This window comes from Somniosus microcephalus, chromosome 23, assembly GCF_052327205.1.
Source record: "Somniosus microcephalus isolate GS21.2 chromosome 23, FLI_Smic_1.0, whole genome shotgun sequence".
Taxonomy (NCBI): Eukaryota; Metazoa; Chordata; class Chondrichthyes; order Squaliformes; family Somniosidae; genus Somniosus; species Somniosus microcephalus.
In genome coordinates, this window is record NC_141009.1 from 22823134 (window position 1) to 22847001 (window position 23868).

At 43.1% G+C, this 23868-nt stretch overlaps 1 protein-coding gene across 6 annotated transcripts in view; it reads right to left on the bottom strand.

The window, feature by feature from the left end:
- ralgps1 (Ral GEF with PH domain and SH3 binding motif 1) overlaps positions 1–23868 on the bottom strand; it is a 905396-nt gene that overhangs the window by 682087 nt on the left and 199441 nt on the right. For all 6 annotated transcript variants that reach the window (XM_085965598.1, XM_085965599.1, XM_085965594.1 and 3 more), the window contains one exon: positions 22681–22792. The gene's annotated coding sequence lies outside the window, so the exon portion shown is untranslated. The remainder of the gene's footprint in view (positions 1–22680; positions 22793–23868) is intronic.

Below are 23868 nucleotides of genomic sequence, written 5' to 3' on the forward strand. Positions count from 1 at the left end.
ACCAGATGCCTGATTTTTTTTTTTAAACAAGCCTATGAAACACATCAAACGCCTTCTGAAAATCCATATGCACCTTCATTTCTCTATCTAGTCACTTCTTTGAAAAGCTTTATTAATTTTGTCCAACATGACTTCACTTTAACAGATCCATGCTAGCTGCTCTTGATTAACCAATGCATTTCCAAATGCTCGCTATCTTGAATTCTGGATTCCAAGAGTTTGCTCACAATGGAGGTTAGACTGGTCTGTAGTTACTAGATTTATTCTTCTCTCCCTTCCTGAACAAAGGTTACCGTCCAATCACTAGCACAATTTACATGTCTAAGAACGATTGAGAAATTGGTCAGTGCCTCTGCTATCTCCTCTCTAATTTTTTTTTCAAATAACCCAGGATGAATGCTCAGTTACTTATCCACCTTGAGTTTTGCTACTATTTTCAGACCAATTTTTATACAGTTATCTCCAACATCCCACTCTAATATACCTACATTTTCACTTCCATTATCATTTGTAAAAACTGAAACAATATTTATTTAATATCTCCAACTTAATTTCACCCTCCACAACTAGATTTTCCCCTTCATACATGAGTGGTCCTCTTTAACTATCCTTTTATATGCTTAAATACTCCTTACTATTTCCTTTTGTATTATCTGCTAGACTTGCTCTATATTCCTTTTTAGCTATTCTAATCTTCCTTTTCACTTCCCCACTACACAAGTTTCAGTTTATTTATAATCCATTTATTCATGGAACTCTTCTTTGATTCACCTGTTTTTCCATCTTATAGAAATATATATGTTTTGTACTCTGTATGTCTCATCGTCCCACTGTTAACCGCTTGTCCTCCTTGCTAACTTTTCTGCCCTGCTTATTTGGACCCTTCTCTTACTGAAGTTTGCCTTTTTCCAGTCCAGTACTCTTACCTTTGACCATCTGCTTTCCTTTTTCCATGTCTACATTGATCCGAATTATGTTGTGATTGTTATTTCTTAATTGTTCCTCTGCTCTCATCAGTTTTTTGCCCCATTTTAGTCCCTAGAACTAAATCAAGTATTGGACAAGCAGCATACTGAACTAGGAAGCAGTCTTGCATGCATTCTTAGAAGTGTTCCCCACTTTGACTACATGTATAGACCAGTTGGGCTGAATGGCTGAGTACAGCCTGTTTCTCTGCTGTAGATTCTATGTAATTATATGCATTATCTTTTCCACAATCTAGCCAACATTTGACGAGCCAGATATTTGATAATAGCAGCAGCAAAGTTGACAGAATATGGTTAAAATACAATACCGGCAGCTGGCTGGTTGTTAATGAAAAGTGGGAGATCTATTCCTTGTTCTGGTTCAGCAGCCCAGTAGCATTGCTTCAATCAGAAGTTATTAGCAAGCCCAACAACCAGAGGGCAATAATGAGTCATCTCACTGGGCTCCCTCCGACAGTGCAGTTGATTTAGGAAAATTGTTAGCCTGATTTGAAATTTTCAAAAAGGCCTTAAATCCAGGAAGATAATCAATCAATGCAGCTCTTCTGAAGGAAAAGTGCAGGAGAACAATATACAAGATGATTAAATGTAGAATTTCACTTTCTTTAGGTTAACTTTTCTTGGCAACTTCCATTTATTTTTCTCATCGATTCTCTTTTTTTATTTCCTTCTTTTTCTTCTTTCACTTTGTGTAGCCTCTTTGATCATCAGAAGAAATATTCTTTGATGGTGCTACTGATCCCTTGCTTACTATAGGATTCACTTTGATATGATGTCCTACTTGTGATGCAAACTTAGGTGCAGGATGGAGGATACAGGGAGTATTCATCACTTCTTTCAAAGCTTTCAAAATAGAGTGGCATGGTCTAAACTGATATACAACATCCTTAGTCTGAGTGTGGGCACTTCATGTCCCTGAAGACCAAGTACACAAAGTTGGCTAAAATACTAATTAACAAGGATGTAAAGGCCTTGAACATTTTAAAGATTATTTTTATTTTTGAAGGGGTTTAGTACATGGGGTACATCATCCCTGCATTACAAATTATAGTTTTGACATAGAGCAACTAACTTGCATCTCTCAAAATATCAGTTTAATATCAGTCTACGTTGAATGCAGTGTTGTTTTTAATTAACCAGTATTTAGTGTTTTAATCTGAAAAGTTAAAATACAGAATAGGTGGATGTGATGAGTATCACTGAGAGGATTAGATATCGGCGAGGAATTGGAAGATAGTCATGTTTGACAGGGTAGATGCTGGGAGGATGTTTCCCCTGGCTGGGGAGTCCAGAACCAGGGGTCACAGTTTCAGAATAAGGGGTCGGCCATTTAGGACTGAGATGAGGAGAAATGTCTTCACTCAGAGGGTGGTGAATCTTTGGAATTCTCTACCCGAGGGCTGTGGAGGCTCAGTCATTGAGTATATTCAAGACAGAGATCGCTAGATTTTTGGATACTAAGGGATTCAAGGGATATGGGGATAGTGCAGGAAAGTGGAGTTAAGGTAGAAGATCAGCCATGATCTTATTGAATGGTGAAGCAGGCACAAAGGGCCAAATGGCCGACTCCTGCTCAGAGTTCTTATGTTCTCAAGTTGAGTGATTCAAATGATATGATAAACTGCTAGAGTAAAGCTTCAGTGGCCTGGACAGTCATAACTAACCAAGGTGAAAGTGCAGCATTGAAAATCATTCCAGGGCATCTTTTCTGTAATATACAGCATACGCTACAGACTTCCCAAGCTAACTTTAATTTGCTTTTGATTTGGTTTTTGCACCAAACATTATCAGCACTGATACTTAGAGGAAACTTGTTCCACATCATAGATTCACAAGGACATCCACACGGAAGAATTAACCAGTATGAGGCATTCAGCACCAAGTATCCGTCACAGACTACAAAAGAATATTGTTATAAATTCTGTAAAGGATAATGGTAAGTGAATTACAATATAGTAGTAGAGCCAAACCTCAGGGCTGCATTAGTGCCTTTAATTCAATTCAAGATCTCTCAGACACAGACAAATTTTCCTTTACAATAGTCTACCAATATGGTGCAGTTCACTAGGTTATTTGTTTGATGGCTGTGTGCTATTTGAAGATGAATACTGCTACATGATAAAACACAAAGCATGGTCAATTTTCAGATGCATGCCCTGAACATACATTGGAGGGGGGGGGGGGCACATGAAATGTAGTCACATGATAAAACTGATCATATTACCAGGACATTTTTGCAATAGATTAAAAGGAAGATTCCTAGCTTGTTTCAATCATAGTGCCATAAGACACTTGCACAAGCCAGAGTTTTTGCTGACTCCATAATTCTAAAAGTAGGTTAATGCTATCCGTTAGCAGATTTCCCATTGGTTAGGGTCGCAACAAAGGGTGGTTAGTCCTGCAACAATAACCTCTGCACGATTCAGACTTGTGTGGTTTTAAACAACAAGCTTCAATATACATTGACTGACAACAGCATTGTTTTTATACAAATGTTCTACAGTATTACATTAAATGGAGATATTCATACAACCTGTTTCTCCCACAAAAGTCCCATTCAAGCTGATCGGGCTTGCTAATCTTTCGTGGGCCACCGATGCGACGGATGGACTTCCGACTGTCCCGAGAGTGCTCTAATTTTGGGAGGAAACGGGTTCTATTCTTATACTATTCGGCTACCTTGGGCTGCACACACTCATCAGTAGCCGCCAAGCTAACGCCAGGCTGAGCCGTTTATGCAACGTCCTAATTGTTATTGTTCTCTCCTCTTATCTGTAACTGTCTGGTTCTTTACATGTTATCACAGTACCAGCCTGCAATATGGCCTTGCATGTTAGATTGAGTGTCTCCCAGCAACCAGTCCCTTATCTAGGTTTAGTTTTGAAATTTTTGCATTTTCTCCATGTAGCCAAAATGCTAAAGCAATGCAGGCTGGGATACTGTGACCATTTAAACCACTTTATCATATTCCAACACTATCTAAAACTGGTGACTGGTAGATCATGCGGCTGTTGGAGAGGTGTTGCGCGATTTGATGTCCTTTCATTGAGATATCCGATTCTTCATCGTCAAGGTTTGAAATAATATCCTGGAGATCTGGAAAAGGAGGAGGTCCTGCTGCAAAGAAGAAAATGGAAGGAAAGACAGCAAGGGACATAGGAAAGGGCGAGACTGATCTATTGGCAATTTTTAAAAAAGTAACAAAAGAAATGATTTGCATCCCAAAATAAGGAACAAGCAAGGAAAAAAAAAGTAAAGAGGAATAAATGAATGAAAAAGGAGTAAGGATGAAAGAACAGCTCTAGTCAGAATGTGCAGTGACATTGTAAATGCATTAAATCAGGATTACAATGTTGCTGCACGCACTGATCGGGATCCAAACAGCAACGTGCCTGCCCTGAACAGGTAAAGTGATTCTGGGCAAGTGAGGTAAATGCTTATAGGATAATCAAAATTTGCGAAGCTGACATGCCCCGCTAGGGGGAAGTATCATTCCAAAGCTCCTCTATCTTCCCTGCGTTCACAGAAAATCTCATAAATTAAAGATGTGCAGCAGAGACTGGCAAAAAGTCACCGTCACCACGGCCATCAATGTGTAAGCACAAACATACCAGAATAAAAGAAAAAGTAAATGAACCAAGTGCTGCTCGTCTCCGCTGCCAGTTAATGGAGCTGAACCACTGTGAGGAACAGTGTGTGCAGCAACATTGTAATCCTGTTTTAATGCATTTACAATGTCACTGCACATTCTAACTACAGCGGTTCTTCCATCCTTACTCCTTTTTCATTCATTTATTCCTCTTCACTTTCTTTTGTTTTTTTTCCCCTTGCTTGTTCCTGATTTTGGGATGTAAATTGTTTCTTTTGTTACCTTTTTTATTGCCAATAGATCAGTCTCGCCCTTTCCTATATGCCTTTCCTTCTTTGCCTGTGTTCCAAAATCCAAACAGGATTACCTTCAGTCTTTGGAGGGGCAAACTAGGATTTCAAAGCACAAACTGACCTCATGGGTACGATTAGTCTCTTATTAAAGTAATATAAAAAAAACAGAGCCTCTTCAGAGAAGATGAATGATACCAGTGGGGCCTTCTCAGAATCTCAAAATGGCACAGAATCAGGAAATGGCAGCTTATACTGCCAGGCGCTGGAAGGAACAGACTTATTGGAAGTGGGACAAGGGCCTATTATATCCCACGATACTTACACACTCACCATCAAAATGCAGGCTAAATTTTAATGTTAACAAAGAGCTCTGAAGTTTAAAACTTGGGCATCAGTTCTGCATCAGTTTCAGTTAAACTGCAGTCAGTGCAAAGCCAAAGTGGTCTAAGAAGGTGGTATCATATCACTTGCCGAAATTTAATTTGAGTGGCTTTTTAACCAGAGTTAAAACTACACATTTATATTGCTGTGAAGCTGGAAGCACTTGACGTTGACTCAAAATGTGCAATATAGCTGCCCTATTAGTCTCTTCATATTACCTGTTCAATAGTTTGCAAACGCTTATATATCAGGGCACCGGGTATAATGTGGTTAACAGCACTGATAAATCTTCTCAACAGCGAGAAAATCAAACCTTCCTATTAAACAATGAGCACCTTATAATGGTAGCCTGGAACTAAATTACATTTCCTTCTGCTTGCACAGCCCTTTCGATTTCACGGCAGCAACAATGCCAGGAAAAGTTGACTGTCATATTTACTCAAGTTTGTTGCCACGCAACCCTGAGAAACCATTTCCTTGGTGAAGGCGACGCTTAATCACAAAACTAGCGCTACACATAATCGACAAACAAGCAGGAACTTTCAGCATAACCCTGTCTTTGTACATCTAAAGCCGCATTTATTGATTGTTCTCTTTCTAACTACCAAGTGTTATTTCCCCCAGAGATCCTTCAGATTAATGATATGCAACAGCACTCGACATTTTTATTTTGAGACACACGAGCGGCTGAAGCCTCCAGATTTCAGCTACATGATAAAGAGGTACCAAGAGAGAAAGCAAAGGAACTGGGCATCGGCCCAGCGCCAACAGAAGCATGCAATTGTGCTGGTTACCGAAAGCTATTAGTTTGTGCCAGCACCCTTAAAACTCTGGAAAAGAAAATATAGCTCATGGAAAACATGAATGATTTTCAAATATATTTCATATTACTTGCAAATAAAAAAAATGTTCCATCCAGTTCAGAATCTTGTGCTTTTAACTGCGGAATTACCTTTTTAGTTCACCAATGCAAGTTATTGTTGTAGTTTTATGGTTGTGATTGTGATGCCGATTAGTCCTGAAATAGATCACGTGTAAGTATAAAAGGTAGACCTGCATCAACATCTCTCTGGAACCTCTCTCAAAGCGCTTCACATACAACGAGCTATTTTACACAAGAAACATACCACAAGCAACAATGAGATGAAGGACCAGCTGATCGGTTTCTGGTAGTGTGGTTCAAGAAAGAATGCTGGCCAGGACAGCAGGAGTACTCGCTGCTTTCGGGAGAGTACTGTGGGATTTTGAACCATCGGAACAGACATCAGTTTAATGTCTCCTCTGAGGAATGGCACCTGCAATAGTGCAGCATTCCCTCAATATGGGAATTGGGTGCCAAGTCCCAAATTGAGTTTGAATCCACAACATTGGACTCACAGGGCAGAGTGCCATCAAGCTGACAAACATCTCATTTACCTAATCACTTCCTCATTCATTAGGATAAAAATAACTATTGAAAACAGCAGTAATGATGCGTCAAAAACTCTATCTAACAGGCTAAAATGACACTGCTGTAACCACTAGCTACTATGGTTTGTTAACATCGAGCCAGCTGGATTCCAGTTACCATGCACAGTGAGGTAATTCACGGCATAGCACACGAGCTAAAAATTACATAACAGGACAAACAACTAGACCCAACTAACGACTACATCTTTAAAAATGAAAAACAGACAAGTACATTTTTAAATGTTTTAATCTCCAAGTTTTGTTCAGATGCTATTGAGCCAAGTTTCCAAGCACTCTGTTGGCGAGATGCATCACCCGCCAGCCACACATTTCAGGGAATTGAAGATCTGCTGCCCTCAATTTTCTGATGTGCGTGACCGGAGGACTAGGATTCTCACCAGCAGTGCAAGCTCGGAATAAACATAGAAACACTGAAGATAGGAGCAGGAGTAGGCCATTCGGCCCCTCGAGCCTGCTCCGCCATTTAATGAGATCATGGCTGATCATCCAAATTCAGTACCTTGTCTCTGCTTTCTCCCCACATCCCTTGATCCCTTTAGCCTTAAGAAATATATCTAACTCCTTCTTGAATATATTTAATGAATTGGCCTCAACTGCCTTCTGTGGTAAAGAATTCCACAGGTTCACCACTCTCTGGGTGAAGAAATTCCTCCTCATCTCTGTCCTAAATGGCTTACCCCTTATCCTTAGACTGTGACCCCTGGTTCTGGACTCCCCCGCCATTGGGAACATCCTTCCTGCATCTAGTCTGTCTAGTCCTGTCAGAATTTTATAAGTTTCAATGAGATCCCCTCTCATTCTTCTAAACTCCAGTGACAATAAGCCCAATCGACCCAATCTCTCCTCATACGTCATTCCTGCCATCCCAGGTATCCGTCTGGTGAATCTTCGCTGCACTCTCTCCATGGCAAGAACATCCTTCCTCAGATAAGGCAACCAAAACTGCACACAATACTCAAGATGTGGTCTCACCAAGGCCCTGTACAACTGCAGCAAGACATCCTTGCTCCTGTACTCGAATCCTCTCGCTATGAAGGCCAACATACCATTTGCCTTCTTAACCGCCTGCTGCACCTGCATGCTTACCTTCAGTGACTGGTGCACAAGGACACCCAGGTCTCGTTGCACTTCCCCTTCTCCCAATCTATTGCCGTTCAGATAATAATCTGCCTTTCTGTTTTTGCCACCAAAGTGGATAACCTCGCATTTATCCACATTATACTGCATCTGCCAAATCACCCAACCTATCCAAATCATACTGGAGTTTCTCGACATCCTCCTCACAGCGCACACGCCCACCCAGCTTTGTGTCGTCTGCAAACTTGGAGATATTACATCTAGCTCCCTCGTCTAGATCATTAATATATATTGTGAATAGCTGGGGTCCTAGCACCGATCCCTGTGGTACCCCACTAGTCACTGCCTGCCACTCGGAAAAAGACCAGTTTATTCCAACTCTTTGCTTCTTGTCTGCCAACCAGTTTTCTATCCAAATCAGTACCTTACCCCCAATCCCATGTGCTTTAACTTTACATGCTAATCTCTTATGCGGGACCTTATCGAAAGCCTTCTGAAAGTCCAAATACACCACATCCACTGGTTCTCCCTTATCTATTCTACCAGTTACATCCTCAAAAAATTCCAGTAGATTAGTCAAGCACAATTTACCTTTTGTAAATCCATGTTGACTTTGTCCGATCCGGTCACTGTTTTCCAAGTGCTCTGCTATTACATATTTTAAATAATGGACTCTAGCATTTTCCCCACTACCGATGTCAGGCTTACCGGTCTATAATTCCCCGTTTTCTCTCTACCACCTTTTTTGAATAGTGGGGTTACATTAGTTACCCTCCAATCCATGGGAACTGTTCCAGAGTCTATAGAATCCTGAATGGACCCTCGTATCTTGATAATGTTTCCTATACCTGTCTCCTATTTCGTGGCCATCAAGTCTGTGCGTCAACTTTCTGCTTCCTCATTAGTTAACTTTTTTTTTCTCCCTCTGTTTTTATTATTTCTAATGGGTCATTTTCTACTGTCGTTATTCATCCTTCTCCCCATTCACATTCCACCCGCAAAAAAAAATCCACTCGATCATGATGTAGCAAGCCAAGGCGAGATAAAACTGTCATGACACTCAGACTGAGGAGTAAGGTTTTTAGGAATCATTTTGCTTTAAATGTTGTTAATTCATGATTGAGTGGATTATCACATCCTTTGAAAAATAAAATTACAGGAGAGATTACCTGCAGAAACCTGCAACTGCATCTGCAGCACACCCAAAGATGCCTGGATCTCCACAAACTTCAGTCTTGGTTTAAGGAGCTTGCACAGTGACGCAAGAAAACTACTAGGCACTTGGTCTAAGCGTTAAACAAAGCTTCAATCAACTGTTTTACAACATGGGGGTCTAGCTGTGTCCTTCACTAGTTCCTGTTAAGAATGTCCTGCGCAAGCTGGGCCCGTGCCAGAGTATTTATACTCTCCCTGGACAGCGCCACCCGTAGGCCGCTCAGTATTATTTCATGAGTCTTTCTTTCATGAATGACTGATTCATGTCACACCCCATGCTGCATCCGACTCTGCCTATGCTCCCTCCCTAAACCCCTTCCTCTTGTTACATGATCAAACATGATTTGGGCTAGATTATCAGAATAGTGTAGCTGTGGTCATTGTTGTTTGAGCGCAAACTGGGCTGCCACATCTGCCTGCATAATAACGATTAGACTTCAAGAGTAATTCATCGGCTGTAAAGCACTTTGGGACATCCTGAAGATTTGACGTGGGCTATATCTCTCCCCACCTTCAAAATCCTCCTTTCCCCGACCTCTTCGGCAACGCATTCAGCCACCTTCGCTAGATATTGTTCTGCTTGGATCTGATCCCTAACTGTGAGGTGCCTTGGAATGTTTTGCTACATTATAGGGTGCGGGGTTGTGGTTTTCTTTTTATGGCTTAAACTTTCCTTTTATTTCATTTTCTTCCTTTTGCAAATGAATCTGCCTCTCCATTACCCAACATCGCTATCGACACACCCCATACCTCAGCCGGGCACCCACCCTCATCCTAAGCTTTGGCGCTGACCTCAATCACCCAGCTGAACCTGCCTGCCGTACACTCAACCTTCTCAGCCCCTAGGCAAATGTCCTTATTAATGAGAAGATACAAAAGTGCACAAGTTCTGTTGAAGAAAAGGCACAAGATGGCAGTCTGTGTTATTATTATACATAAAACTGTATCTTTTCAGTTCTCAATTGCAAAATAAAGCGTTTTAACAAATTTAATAACACATTAAATTAGAATAAGCACATATGGGATTATCTTGATAGAAAAATTCTCCTCCTATCTAGGTCACTTTTATCATTAGACCTACAAGAAGAGTCTTTTAAAAAATGTATTGCCACACTGGTTGTTCCCCTGTCTAGGTTTGCTGGATGATCATTGGTGGGATCCTTTTGGGTCCAACACAGATTGACATTTTACTCTGGCTGGCTGAGTTCATGACAGGGCTGTTTTTAGTCTCAGACACCTCTTGTTCGACATCCAAGGCTAGAAAGAATGTCAACTGGCATTGAACTTGACAGAGCTACTTGCTGATGAGAGTTTGGGACTAATCGGTTCTCTGCTGAGTCTGGAGAACCAGAAAAACAGACCTCCTGGAATCAATTAAAAAAGCATTAAATCTAATATATCTACTACAACTCAACCACATGTATCCAACTTAAAGGAACATCTTTCCCTCCACCCCCCCCCCCCCCAAATGAATATTAGAAACTGTCAGATAATGGAGAACCCCTTTATACTTAATCTGACAGTGAACTTTTGGCCTCTGACTTCAATTAATCAAGTTCCCAGAACATGCAGATAAGACTCATGTATTTCCAGTTTTTAAATTCTTGTAAAAGATTATGCTGGCGGTCCACTTTCTGCTGTATCCCTGACCAAAATTCTGACGCTCATGTTCACTTGACCCAAAAGTATCAGAGCTACACGTATAGTTACAACTTACATTTCTATTGCACAACATAGTGATGTCTGAAATCACTTGACAAGGCAATAGACCCTCAGCAACTGAGGGGGAATAAAAGAGTGAGCAGAAAAATGGAAGGCGGGGAGTGGACAAAGGCACAGTTGATGGGTTTGGTTTTGAGGAGCCATGTGAAAGCTGCGAGTGAGCCGGAGGTATCTAGGGAAAGAGTTGCAGGGGCAAGGACATGGTGACTGACAGAATGACCACTGATGGCGGAATGGAGAACAAGGAGGAACCTGGCATGCAGCAGAGACTGCATATGGGAAGTAATGCTGATGGAGATCAGGGAGGCTGGTTGGATGGATCTTAGAGGGATTTGAAAATGGGATTCCTTGGAAAGCGGTGGGGTGTGTGTGGGGGGAGGGGGTAGGGGGGGCCTGGAGTCTGGAGCTTGGAAAAGACCCGCATGCTAGGAGTGTGGCCCTCTGTGCAGCAAAGAAAAAGGCCCACACAATACTGAAAGAGGTGTATTTGATGGAGGGTGGAGGCCAGCTGCAAGAGCATCAGCGGTGTTAAGCCTCGAGATGATATATACGTTGTCTAAGGTTTCGGCAAGAGAGAGAAGAGAGACGGGCAGAGGCAGGAGATGTTGCAAAGGTGGAGGGATGTCCTGGTAACAGAATTAATGTAGAGGAGGAACTAACCCTGCACTTGTTACTTTAAACCATCAGAGCGTTCAGTCTTTGATGTATTAATCTGGAACTTATAACATTCCTGTCTACCGATCACACTCCCTTTCATGTTACGTTTCATTTAACACACTGAGCTACTCTATTTCATACCTGCCACTAGTTATGAAGTGAACTGTGTCACATGACTAATGAAGCATTTGCAGGTAATTGGAATTGGGCTCAGGGGACAGTGGTGTTGGCAAACTGCTCAGCAGCCAAGTTACAAACATAAGAACACAGGAAATAGGTGCAGAAGCTGCCATACGGCACCTTGAGCCTGCTCCGCCATTCAATAAGATCATTGCTGATCTTCTACCTCATCTCCACTTTCCCGCCCTATCTCTCCATATTCCTTGATTTGCTTAGTGTCCAAAAATCAATCGATCTCAGTCTTGAATATACTCAACAACTGAGCATCCACAGCCCTCTAGGGTAGAGAATTCCAAAGATTCAGATTCCTCAGTGAAGAAATTTCTCCTCATCATAGTCCTAAATGGTCAAATGCTTATCCTGAGACTATGACCCCTAGTTCTAGACTCTCCAGCCAGGGGAAACAGCCTCTCAGCATCTACTATGTCAAACCCTGTAAGAATTTTATACATTTCAATGAGATCGCCTCTCATTCTTCTAAACTCCAGAGAATATAAGCCCATTTTACACATGGGGTGCCACAGGGATCGGTGCTGGGGTCTCAACTATCTACAATCTACATTAATGACTTGGGTAAAGGGACAGAGTGTAATGTAGACAAGTTTGCGGATAATACAAAGATGGGTGGGAAAGCAAGTTGTGCAGAGGACTCAAAGAACTTGCAAAGGGATATAGACAGGCTAAGTGAGTGGGTAAACATTTGGCAGATGGAGTATAATGTGGGAAAGTGCGAGGTTATACACTTTGGCAGGAAAAATAAAAAAGGAAATGATTATTTAAATGGAGAGAGATTACAAAATGCTACAGTTCAGAGGGACCTGGGGGTCCTTGTGCATGAAACACAAAAAGTTAGCATGCAGGTACAGCAAGTAATCAAAAAGGCAAATGGAATGTTGGCCTTTATTGCAAGGGGGTTGGAGTATAAAAGCAGGGCAGTCCTGCTACAACTGTACAAGGTATTGGTGAGACCACACCTTGAGTACTGCGTACAGTTTTGGTCTCCTTATTTAAGGAAGGATATACTTGCATTGGAGGCAGTTCAGAGACGATTCACTAGGCTAATTCCAGAGATGAGGGGGTTGACTTATGAAGAAAGGTTGAGCCTATACTCATTGGAATTTAGAAGAATGAGAGGTGATCTTATTGAAACATATAAGATACTGAGGGGGCTCGACAAGGTAGATGCAGAGAGGATGTTTCCCCTTGTGGGGAAATCTTGAACTCGGGGGCATAGTTTCAGGATAAAGGGTCGCCCTTTTAGAACTGAGATGAGGAGGAATTTCTTCTCTCGGAGTCGTAAATCTGTGGAATTCTCTGCCCCAGAGAGCTGTGGAGGCTGGGTCATTAAATACATTTAAGGTGGAGATAGACAGATTTTTGCAAGATAAGGGAGTGAAGGGTTATGGAGAGCAGGCGGGGAAGTGGCTTTGAGCCCAAGATCAGCCATGATCTTATTGAATGGTAGAGCAGGCTCGAGGGGCCAAGTGGCCTATTCCTGCTCCTATTTCTTATGTTTTTATGTAATCTCTCCTCATAGGACAGCCCTCATATCCCAGGAATCAATCTAATGAACCTTCGTTGCACCCCTCTAAGGCAAGTATATCCTTCCTTAGGTAAGGAGACCAAAACTGTACACAGTACTCCAGATGTGGTCTTGTCAAAGCCCTATATAATTGCAGCAAGACTTCCTTACTCTTATACTCCAACCTCCTTGCAATAAAGGCCAACATGCCATTTACCTTCCTAATTGCTTACTGTACCTGCATGCTAACTGAGTTTCCTGTACAAGGACACAAAAATCCCTCTGCATACTAACATTTACTAGTCTCTCACCTTTCAAAAAATATTCTGCTTTTCTATTCTTCCGACCAAAGTGGATAATTTCCTATTTCCTCACATTATACTCTTTCTGCCACCTTAGTGGTCCTGTCTATATCCCTCATGCATCCTCCGCACAGCTTACTTTACCACCTAGCTTTGTATCGTCAGTAAACTTGGATATATTACACTCTGTCCCTTCATCCAAGTCATTAATATAGATTGTCAATAGCTGAGGCAAAAAGGACTGATCCTTGTGGCACCCCACTAGTTACAACCTGCCAACCCGAAAATTATCGGTTTATTCCTACTCTCTGTTTCCTGTCCGTGCATGGCACCTTATCGAATGCCTTTTGAAAATGATTATGGCAATGGCACCAAACTGACGCGTTACAGAAATCCTGGTGACACAGTACGAGGACACTGAACAATTGCCTTCTTCATTCATCCTGTACATATTCTCCCTCGATTTCCCTTAGCTTCCTCCAAAAAAATAGGCAATTCTTATTTATTTACCAGTGGTAGGATTTCATTCGTAAATTGGGAGAAAAAAAACTGAAAAGAAACTCGTAGGGAATTTTTTTTGCAGAACAAATTGGAGGTAAAAAAAATAATCGGAGTGACTGCTGCCAACGGCCAGAAGCTGCGCAGAAGCATACTGTGCATTAATCTGGAACCAGGAGCAGATGCTTGCTTTTTTGTAAAAAAAAGAGCCCGCTCCCTCCCCAGCATTTAAAAACATTTTTTAAACGAGCCCGCTCCCGTAACGAACCGGCAGTGCGCAGGCGCAGAACGCTTCTGGTTCGTTGGCAGCAGTCACGTCCAAAACATATACAGTAATGTAATTGGTACCGACCAAAGCCTTGGGCTAAAGAAAGTGCACTGCAGCTCCCCAATGTTTCCTTGGTGATGCTTATCACCAGCCTAAAAATAGCTTTTATTCTTTTCTCACTAAAACAATTTATGGTGGCTGCAATGAACACTCCCTAAAGACCACATATATCACAGGTTCTGTAGCACTTTGCAAGTGCAATGTCAAACAAATGCCTGCATGCCCAACTCCGAAGTCAGAGTGGACAATTTTCACTGGTTAACAACAGTAACAATTGTCTGTTAGTCTGACTATTCAGAATTTATTTTGTTAAAAGCCTTCAACTATAAAAAGTGTTCAGTCAAGTGTTTTACTTACTGACTTTAAGATGCTCCTTAAAACCTACCCTCTTTGTTCAAGCTTTTGGTCACCTGTCCTTGTATCTCCTTATGTGGCTCGGTGTCAAAAAATGTTTTTATTGATAGCGCTCGTGAAGCGCCTTTGGACATTTTGCTACATCAAAGGCACTATATAAATGCAAGTTGTTGTTGTTGTTGATTACAGATTTATTTTGCAAATTCACTAATCTAAACATATACACAATTAATTTGGTGCCATTGCTTTACGAAGTCAGACTCTCGGGTGTTGAGTATTGACTCCGTAATTGTGGGAGATTTTTGACCAAGTGGAGTCATTGCCAGGACGTGGGTGTCGCTGGCAAAGCTGGCATTTATTGCCCATCCCTATTTGCCCTCGAGGAGGTGGTGGTGAACCGTTTTCTTGAGCCTCTGCAGTCCGTGTGGTGGAGGTACTCCCATAGTGCCCGACGTAAGAAAACTACTTGGCACTTGGTCTAAGCTTTAATCAACTGTTTTACAACATGGCGGTCTAGTTGTGTCCTTCACTAGTTCCTGTTAAGAATGTCCTGCGCAAGCTGGGCCCGTGCCCGAGTATTTATACTCTCCCTGGACAGCGCCACCCACAGGCTGCTCAGTATTATTGCATAAGTCTTTCTTTCATGAATGACTGATTCATGTCAGTCCCGTTGGGTAGGGAGTTCCAGGATTTTGACCAGCGACCTTGAAGGAACAGTCATACACGTCCAAGTCAGGATGGTGTGTGACTTAGAGGGGAACTTGGGAGGAGATGGTGTTCCCATGCGCTTGCTGCCCTTGTCCTTCTAGGTGGTGGATGTTGCAGGATTGGGAGGGGCTGCCATACAAGCCTTGGCAAGTTGCTATAATATATCCTGTAGCTAGTACACACTGCTATGGTGCACCAGTGGATGTTTAGGCTCATCCAGAGTAGAAGGCAGGATGGTCCCTCTGTCAGACAACAGTGTCCCCTTTGTTAGCAGGTTTGATAATGATGTTGGGATTGGACCCAAGAGAAGAGAGAGCTGCAAGTTCAGAAGGAGATAGAGTAGAGTGAGTCAGGGGAGTGAAAAAACTGACAGCCCATAAAAAGATCGAGAGGGGTTCAGAAGGCCATGGGCAGGGGTCCAGGTGGATCGGGGATGGCTGAAGGCAGGAGAGGGGGTCAGATGTGGAGGAAAGCCTCCTAGCAAAAATAGTAGGCGGAAGGAGGGGAGAGATTGGGTCGACTAGGCCTATATTCACTAGAGTTTAGAAGAATGTGAGGGGATCTCATTGAAACGTATAAAATTCTGACCGGGCTAGACAGACTGGATGCAGGGAGGATGTTTCCCCTGGCTGGGGGGTCGAGAACGAGGGGTCACATCTCAGGATACGGGGTAGGACATCTAGGACTGAGAGGAGGAGAAATTTCTTCACTCAGAGGGTGGTGAACCTGTGCAATTCTCTACCACAGAAGGCTGTGGAGGCCAAGTCACTGAATATATTTAAGAAGGAGATAGATAGATTTCTAGACACAAAAGGCATCAAGGAGTATGGGGAGAGAGCGGGAATATGGTATTGAAATAAGAGGATCAGCCATGATCATATTGAATGGCGGAGCAGGCTTGAAGGGTCGAATGGCCCACTCCTGCTCCTATTTTTCTAAGAAGAGCTCCACATCATGTCAAGCTAGGAAAGCACCGAGGTGAGAGGGTAGGGGAATGAAGGTGAAGCCCTTGCTGATGGCGGACCATTTGGGGTCAGAGAGGGGAATGTAAGAAGGGATAGTGAAAATACGGCAAGGGATGAGATTGGAAGGCGAGATGGAGCCGGAAGCAAGTGGAGGAACGGCGATAGGTTAGAATCCACAAGTTGTTGAAGCTTGCAGCCCTTACTCCCTGAAAACAAGATTGTTGTTAAAGCTCCTGCTGGGCTGAAGGCGGACATGGAACTAAGGACCAGGACAGCTCTGAAACAAAGTGAGTCAATGTTGCTGAAGAGAGAGGTTGAGGGCATGTATGCAGCAGTGCATGGTGGAGCAGCTTAGAACGACGTTGAATATCACAGAGATATTGGCGATCGTGGGTGGATCTGAAGCAGGAAGGGTGAAATTTGAACTAGAATCTATGTCGAGGCTGTGCTAAGGAAAGAGGCTGTGAAAGTGGGTCTTGGCATAAACAGGATCAGGGGAAGGAATAGCAATGAAGTTGAAGGAGGTAAAAGAGACAAATGAAAATCATGTCAAAGAGAGGCACAGAATTTCTTCAAGGTTGACATTCCTGGACAGAAATGGTTGTGATGACCAATATAAACAAAAAGCAAGAAACTAGAAATGCTGGACATCTGAAGCAAAAGCACAAAATGCCGGGAACACGCACCATGTCGCTCGGCATGTGTAGAAAAAACACAGGGGACGACGACATTCTTTGGGAGTGGACCCTCGTTTAAAAACCTTCTTTAGACTGCCTGGCTCGGATTCAAATTCTCATGGCCAGGAGAGAGTCTGCCACATGATGTTTAAAACACATGTGCAGAGTTCTGCTGCCAGTCATTACATTTTAAATGCTTTGGGAAACATGAGCTGTGTGTGTGATGCAATTTACAACTTTCTAAGTTTATAAAGTGCCCAGGAGATCCAATGGACCCCGAGCACTTTTTATACCTGGTCCGACATCACACTTAAGTAACACTCCATATGGAGCCAAACCCAAGTGGTGTGAGACTCCGCCCCCGCCCCCAGACAGTGGGGACCCCTCTCTGAAGTTACACCATCAGTTTTGCATCAGTACAAAGCAGAAGCCAATTCAAAGTAATGCAAAAGTATTTACACACCGATACAACTTACTGTCCTACACTGAACAGTAGGTGTTGAACCAGTTTAATACAGCAAAGTTCAAAATCTAGGCTATCCTTTGAAGAAGCAAAGGCATTCATACAAACCACACAGCTCTGAAGGGCAGTTGAACTTGAGCAAGACAGCGATTGTGTAGACACATTCAGAACTCATCAGGGAACATTTTTTTTTGCAAATGGAATATACAGAATTGCTCTGTGGGGAACCTTTATTAAAAAGATAAATACTGGTAGCGTGTGGCATCAAAGTGATTTGTTCCAAAGGGGGTCTAAATTATGACTGTGGTATGCACATAACTGCTTGTGGGTTGGGGAGTTATCTACACGGAAAACAGCGCAGACTAAGTGCACAATACACTGAGGAAATATATTAGTGAGATAATGTTCATAAACAAGCATGTCAAGTTTCACGGGTTTCTGAACTGGATATATTTTCATCGTTGATAGTTACATTTGTAACACGCTTAAGAAGTGTTTACTAGTTATTTTTAAATCTTCTAATGCTTTCGGCTTTTTAGAAGAGGCACCCTTGTAATTCGGCCCTTTTGGCAGGCACACTACATAATGGGAGACAAACCCATCCCAACAATCAGATCGAATGCCCAGCAAAATCTGCAGAACCAAAATGATTAACTGTCGGGAACGAAATAGTTGGGAGAGCCAGGCAGTTTTAGATCTGGACGTTAGGAAAGGGAATATGGCTAAAGAAATGTGATTTACATCAAAGCTAATTCCCTTGGCATGCATTATTGCAACTTTATTGTAGCATTATTCAAAACATTTTCAGACGAGTTAGAGCCCTGGTTGGAGAAACCGGCCACTAATACGTGGCTATATTTGGCCAGGCGAGGGTAAGGAGACTCAAAAAACACAGAATTATTCAAAGCTTCTGACAGTTGGACCTGGGGTTAGAAATCAACAGTCAGCAGTGCGAACATATGTATGAGAGCAATCCAAGATCCACAGGAAACATTGGCCACCAGACTTAGATTAATGTAACTTAATCAATTCTATAATACACCAAGTGGTTCGAACAGATTGGGAATATGCCCCACGGAGTCATGATGGAGGTGCTGAGGGGAAGTGCATACCTTATGTCATGTGTTATGGGATGTCCCAAGCTGCAAGCTTTCTGGAAAGAAACAATTCATCAACCTGTAAAAGCTCTCTACACATACACCCAGTGAAAGCTCAGGAGAGAGACTGCTACTGAGTGCATTAGAGGGTGGGATCAGAACAGCTCCACCTGGGCTACTACTGGGGGAAAGAATATAAACAGGGGATGCATTCATCAGACTTTTGCAAGTAGGTGACTTTTCAGGTTGTCAAACCTGAACAAAAATATTATTTTCTGCAAAAAAAGCAAGAACCAGTATTGGAAGCTTCGATTGTTTTTTTTTATTAGTTTATGGGATGTGGGCGTCGCTGGCAAAGCCAGCATTTATTGCCCATCCCTAGTTGCCCTCGAGAAGGTGGTGGTGAGCCGTCTTCTTGAACCGCTGCAATCCGTGTGGTGAAGGTACTCCCACAGTGCTGTTAGGGAGGGAGTTCCAGGATTCTGACCCAGCGACGATGAAGGATCGGCGATATACTTCCAAGTCAGGATGGTGTGTGACTTGGAGGGGAACTTGGAGGTGGTGGTGTTCCCATGCGCCTGCTGCCTTTGTCCTTCTAGCTGGAAGAGGTCGCGGGTTTGGGAGGTGCTGCCGAAGAAGCCTTGGCGAGTTGTTGCAGTGCATCTTGTAGATGGTACACACTGCAGCCACGGTGCGGCGGTGGTGGAGGGAGTGAATGTTTAAGGTGGTGGATGGGGTGCCAATCAAGCGGGCTGCTTTGTCCTGGATGGCGTCGAGCTTCTGGAGTGTTGTTGGAGCTGCACTCATCCAGGCAAGTGGAGAGTATTCCATCACACTCCTTACTTGTGCCTTGTAGATGGTGGAAAGGCTTTGGGGAGTCAGGAGGTGAGAAACTCGCCACAGAATATCTAGCCTCTGACCTGCTCTTGTTGCCACAGTATTTATGCAGCTGGTTCAGTTAAGCTTCTGGTTAATGGTGACCCCCAGGATGTTGATGGTGGGGGATTCAGTGATGGTAACGCCATTGAATGTCAAGGGGCGGCGGTTAGACTCTCGCTTGTTGGAGATAGTTATTGCCTGGCACTTAAGTGGCAGGTAACATTCGCGCCACACATCAGCCCAAGCCTGAACGTCGTCCAGGTCTTGTTGCATGCGGGCATGGACTGCTTCATTGTCTGAGGAGTTGTGAATGGCGCTGAACACCGTGCAGTCATCAGCGAACATCCCCATTTCTGAGCTGTTGCAACTAGTTAAAAATAAGAAGTACCTGCCACGATGGCTCCCCAAACCTATCTACCGCCACACAGTCTAAAACTATCCCCAAGTTCAATTCCTGTTCTGTGCAGAGTTAGCTGATCTGGACTAGGGCAGTGGGAAAGCACCCAAGATAGGGAGGGGTGGACGGGCAGACTTCCCTCTCCTGATCTTCGCCCTGCTTCCGTCCGGTAAGAGATACCAAAGCAGACGGTCTCGTACCAGCAGGTTTCAAAACAGCTTCTACCCCCAGGCCATAAGACTCATGAACGAGTAATTTGTTATTATTTATTACTGTTTGTTTTATTATTACTGTATTTCTATTAGTATTTTTATCATTGTTATGCCATATTCCAATGTTGGGAGGACTCGTAAAAATCAACATTTCATTGTAAAGTACACACATCTGCTGCATATATGACAAATAAAATTGAATTGAATTGATCAGTACGCAGCAACGTGAGTGGATGTCAGATTAGGGCAGCATCAGGCTACCAAATGCCTGCTGACATTCACCGTCAGGCTACCAAATGCCTGCTGACATTCACCGTCCAAGTTCACAGGTGAATAATGACCATGTGGGTGAGATACCCGAGGGCGCCCAGCACCTGTGGACCCGTATTCCACTGAGGAGTTAACGTCTTCAGCAAGAGAGAGGAGGGAGAATAATGGCAAGACATTTTTTTTTCCATTTTAGCCCAGATTGATCACACAACCTCCTCATTTTTTTACAGAAATAAAAGAGTTTATTTTGCACTGAATCCCTCAACTTCCTCCCAGGTTTCACTGGGTCACACAACAACCACAGCCAAACACATCAGTAGCTAGCATCTGCTGATGTTATCTTCAGGTAGACATTAGAAAAGCTGACGTTCTGCCAGATTGGCTGCAGTTATACCCGGGTCACTGTGAACCTTAAACCGCTTCGAAATATCCAAAATGAACATTAAATAGGACAGCTCGAATGCTAAGAGGTGCAGACGAAAGATGCAAGTAGACATACGCAGACGAATTTGACAGATTGTAGGACACAGCTAGCTATTTAAAATTCACAAGACTTAAGTGCTGAGTCTGTTTATCTGCAAGTGTTCTAATCTCTTAGACGAGTGGATAAACAGACTCAGCAAAGCAGCAGAGTCTGTGTTCTTGCTGCAGGAGCTATGTGGCTTTTGCTATTATGGGGGGGGGGGGGGGGGGAAAAGAGTTCTGTTGTTCACTATTTATAAATAAGCCATAAATGTTTGTACAAAGAATAGGTTTATAATTTTGATATGAACAGTGGAAATCATCTCCTATACTTCCCCCCAGACGTTCTCCCCTTTTTTCTTCTCTCCTCCTGGAGGCAGTGACTTATGATTGGATACAATTCCATTGGTTCCAGCTACTGTCTAGTACCTTGCCCAAACAGCTATTCGTCATGTCTGAGCATACTGCATTAGTGATTATCCTCCTCGGGGGATGCAGAGGATGATGGGGAGGTATGTGGGGTCTCTTAAGGATCAAGGTGATGCCATGATGACACACCTAGCAATGACAGTTCGAAACCAAGTCAACCTTCTGTAGTAGATTTAATCATTAATCCCAGTGCCTGAATTGCAAAGCATTGTGGATGACTGACCAGCCAGCCTGACACATTGGACAGGATAGACCCGTCACTCGAGGCCAGGGTTCTTTGCAACTGGCCCCAGGTAAGCATTACTTGGGGAAAATCTAGGTGTGGGGAGAAGTAATAAATGTGGGGAGCGAACAACAACAACAACTTGTATTTATATAGCGTCTTTAACGTAGTAAAACATCCCAAGGCGCTTCACAGGAGTATTAAAAAAAAATTCACACCGAGCCACATAAGGAGAAATTAGGGCAGGTGACCAAAAGCTTGGTCAAAGAGGTAAGTTTTAAGGAGCATCTTAAAGGAGGAAAGAGGGGGAGAGAGGCAGAGAGGTTTAGGCAGGGAATTCCAGAGCTTAGGGCCCAGGCAACAGAAGGCACGACCACCAATGGTTGAGCGATTATAAATCAGGGATGCTCAAGAGGGCAGAATTAGAGGAGCGCTGATATCTCGGGGGGGGCGGGGGGGGGGGGTTGTGGGGCTGGAGGAGATTACAGAGATAGGGAGGGGCGAGGCCACGGAGGGATTTGAAAACAAGAATGAGAATTTTAAAAATTGAGGCGTTGCTTCACCGGGAGCCAATGTAGGTCAGTGAGCACAGGGGTGATGGGTGAACGGGACTTGATGCGAGTTAGGACACAGGCAGCCAAGTTTTGGATCACCTCAAGTTTACGTAGGGTAGAATGTGGGAGGCCAGCCAAGAGTACGTTGGAATAGTCAAGTCTAGAGGTAACAAAGGCATGGATGAGGGTTTCAGCAGCGGATGAGCTGAGCCAAGGGCGGAGACGGGCGATTTTACAGAGGTGGAAATAGGCGGTCTTAGTTATGCTGCGGATGTGTGGTCAGAAGCTCATTTCAAGGTCAAATATGACACCACGATTGCGAACAGTGCGGTTCAGCCTCAGACAGATGTTAGGGCGAGGGATGGAGTCAGTAGCTGGGGAACGGAGTTAGTGGCGGGGACCGAAAACAATGGCTTCGGTCTTCCCAATATTTAATTGGAGAAAATTTCTGCTCATCCAGTCGGACAAGCAGTCAGACAATTTAGACACCGTGGAGGGATTGAGAGAAGTGGTAGCGAGGTAGAGCTGGGTGTCAGATGACAAAACTGGGATAGACGAGGAAATGCCAAAAGCACAGAGATACCATAGGAATATCATCACTGAGAAAGTCTAACATAGGTCTGCATTACAGTACAAGTTCTGTTCCTCCATTTGAACTGTCATTTTAAAACAAGAACAAGATTAATAAAACTTCACGTATTTGCCAGATAATTTTAGTCCGAGCCAGTAAATTCAACAGTCTAGCAAAGAAATGGTACATCTGCACTTACCCATATTTCTCGGTTTGTTTTGCTTTTACATTGGATGGTTCGGACAATCAGTGAGACGATGAGGAACGGTCACTGCAAGGGGTTGATCAAATGTAGTACGCTTCTCACAATTCTGAAACAGAACAGCGGTGAATGTCATGTATTTTGCTGGAGTATCTGAATCAATCCATATTTCGATCTGTTATTTAAATACACTAATTTTGCTTTAGAATGGTGAAGCAATTCCCTCCTGTGAATCATGTGACAGCATTATTCTGTCATGACGACATCACAATAGTCTCTCAAAGATTTCATTCACTGTAATCTCAAGTCTACGTCTCACTGTCATCAATACTGCTTTGTGCGTGCATATACACGAAATGTAGAGTTGGTGCACTGACACTAGAGTTAGCGTAAATGACAATCATGCTACAAATGACTGATCACTTTTTAAATTAGTTTACATAGGATATACAGCACAGAAACTGGTCATTCGGCCCAACCAGTCCATGCTCCACTCGCGCCTCCTCCTGTCTTTCCTCATCTAACTTTATCAGCATAACCCTCTAGTCCCTTCTCCCTCATATGCTTATCTAACCACTCCTTAAATGCATCTATACTATTCACTTCAACCGCTCCCTGTGGAAGCGAGTTCCACATTCTCACCACTCTCTGGGTAAAGAAGTTTCTTCTGAATTCTCAGTAACTATCTTATATTGATGGCCTCTAGCTTTGCTCTTCCCCACAAGTGGAAACATTCTCTCTGTATCGACTCTATCAAAACCTTCCATAATTTTAAAGACCTCGATCAGGTAACCCCTCAGCCTTCTCTTTTTCTAGAGACGAGACGAGACCCAGCCTGTTTGTCCTTGGATGCCTTTCTATAGACGAATTAGATTGAGGGGTTCTGCCAAGACGGCAGATACATGGGGTTGATGCATGAAAAAGGGACGGGTTTGTTCAGGTTGAATGGGCCTTTCCCTTAAAATTCTTGTGATGTAGCGATACAACAATTGCACGGGTTAGACGAATGATGAATATTTTTATTACCAAAAATATTTAGCAGCAAAAATATTTTATGCCAAGTTTAGTTATTTGTGTAGGGCCACAATTAATTCCTTTCCAACCAGCTTTGTTGATCATTTTGAAAATCTGTTCAGTGGAACTAACAATTCAAAAGGTCTTGCATTGCTTCAAAATGCAGAACAG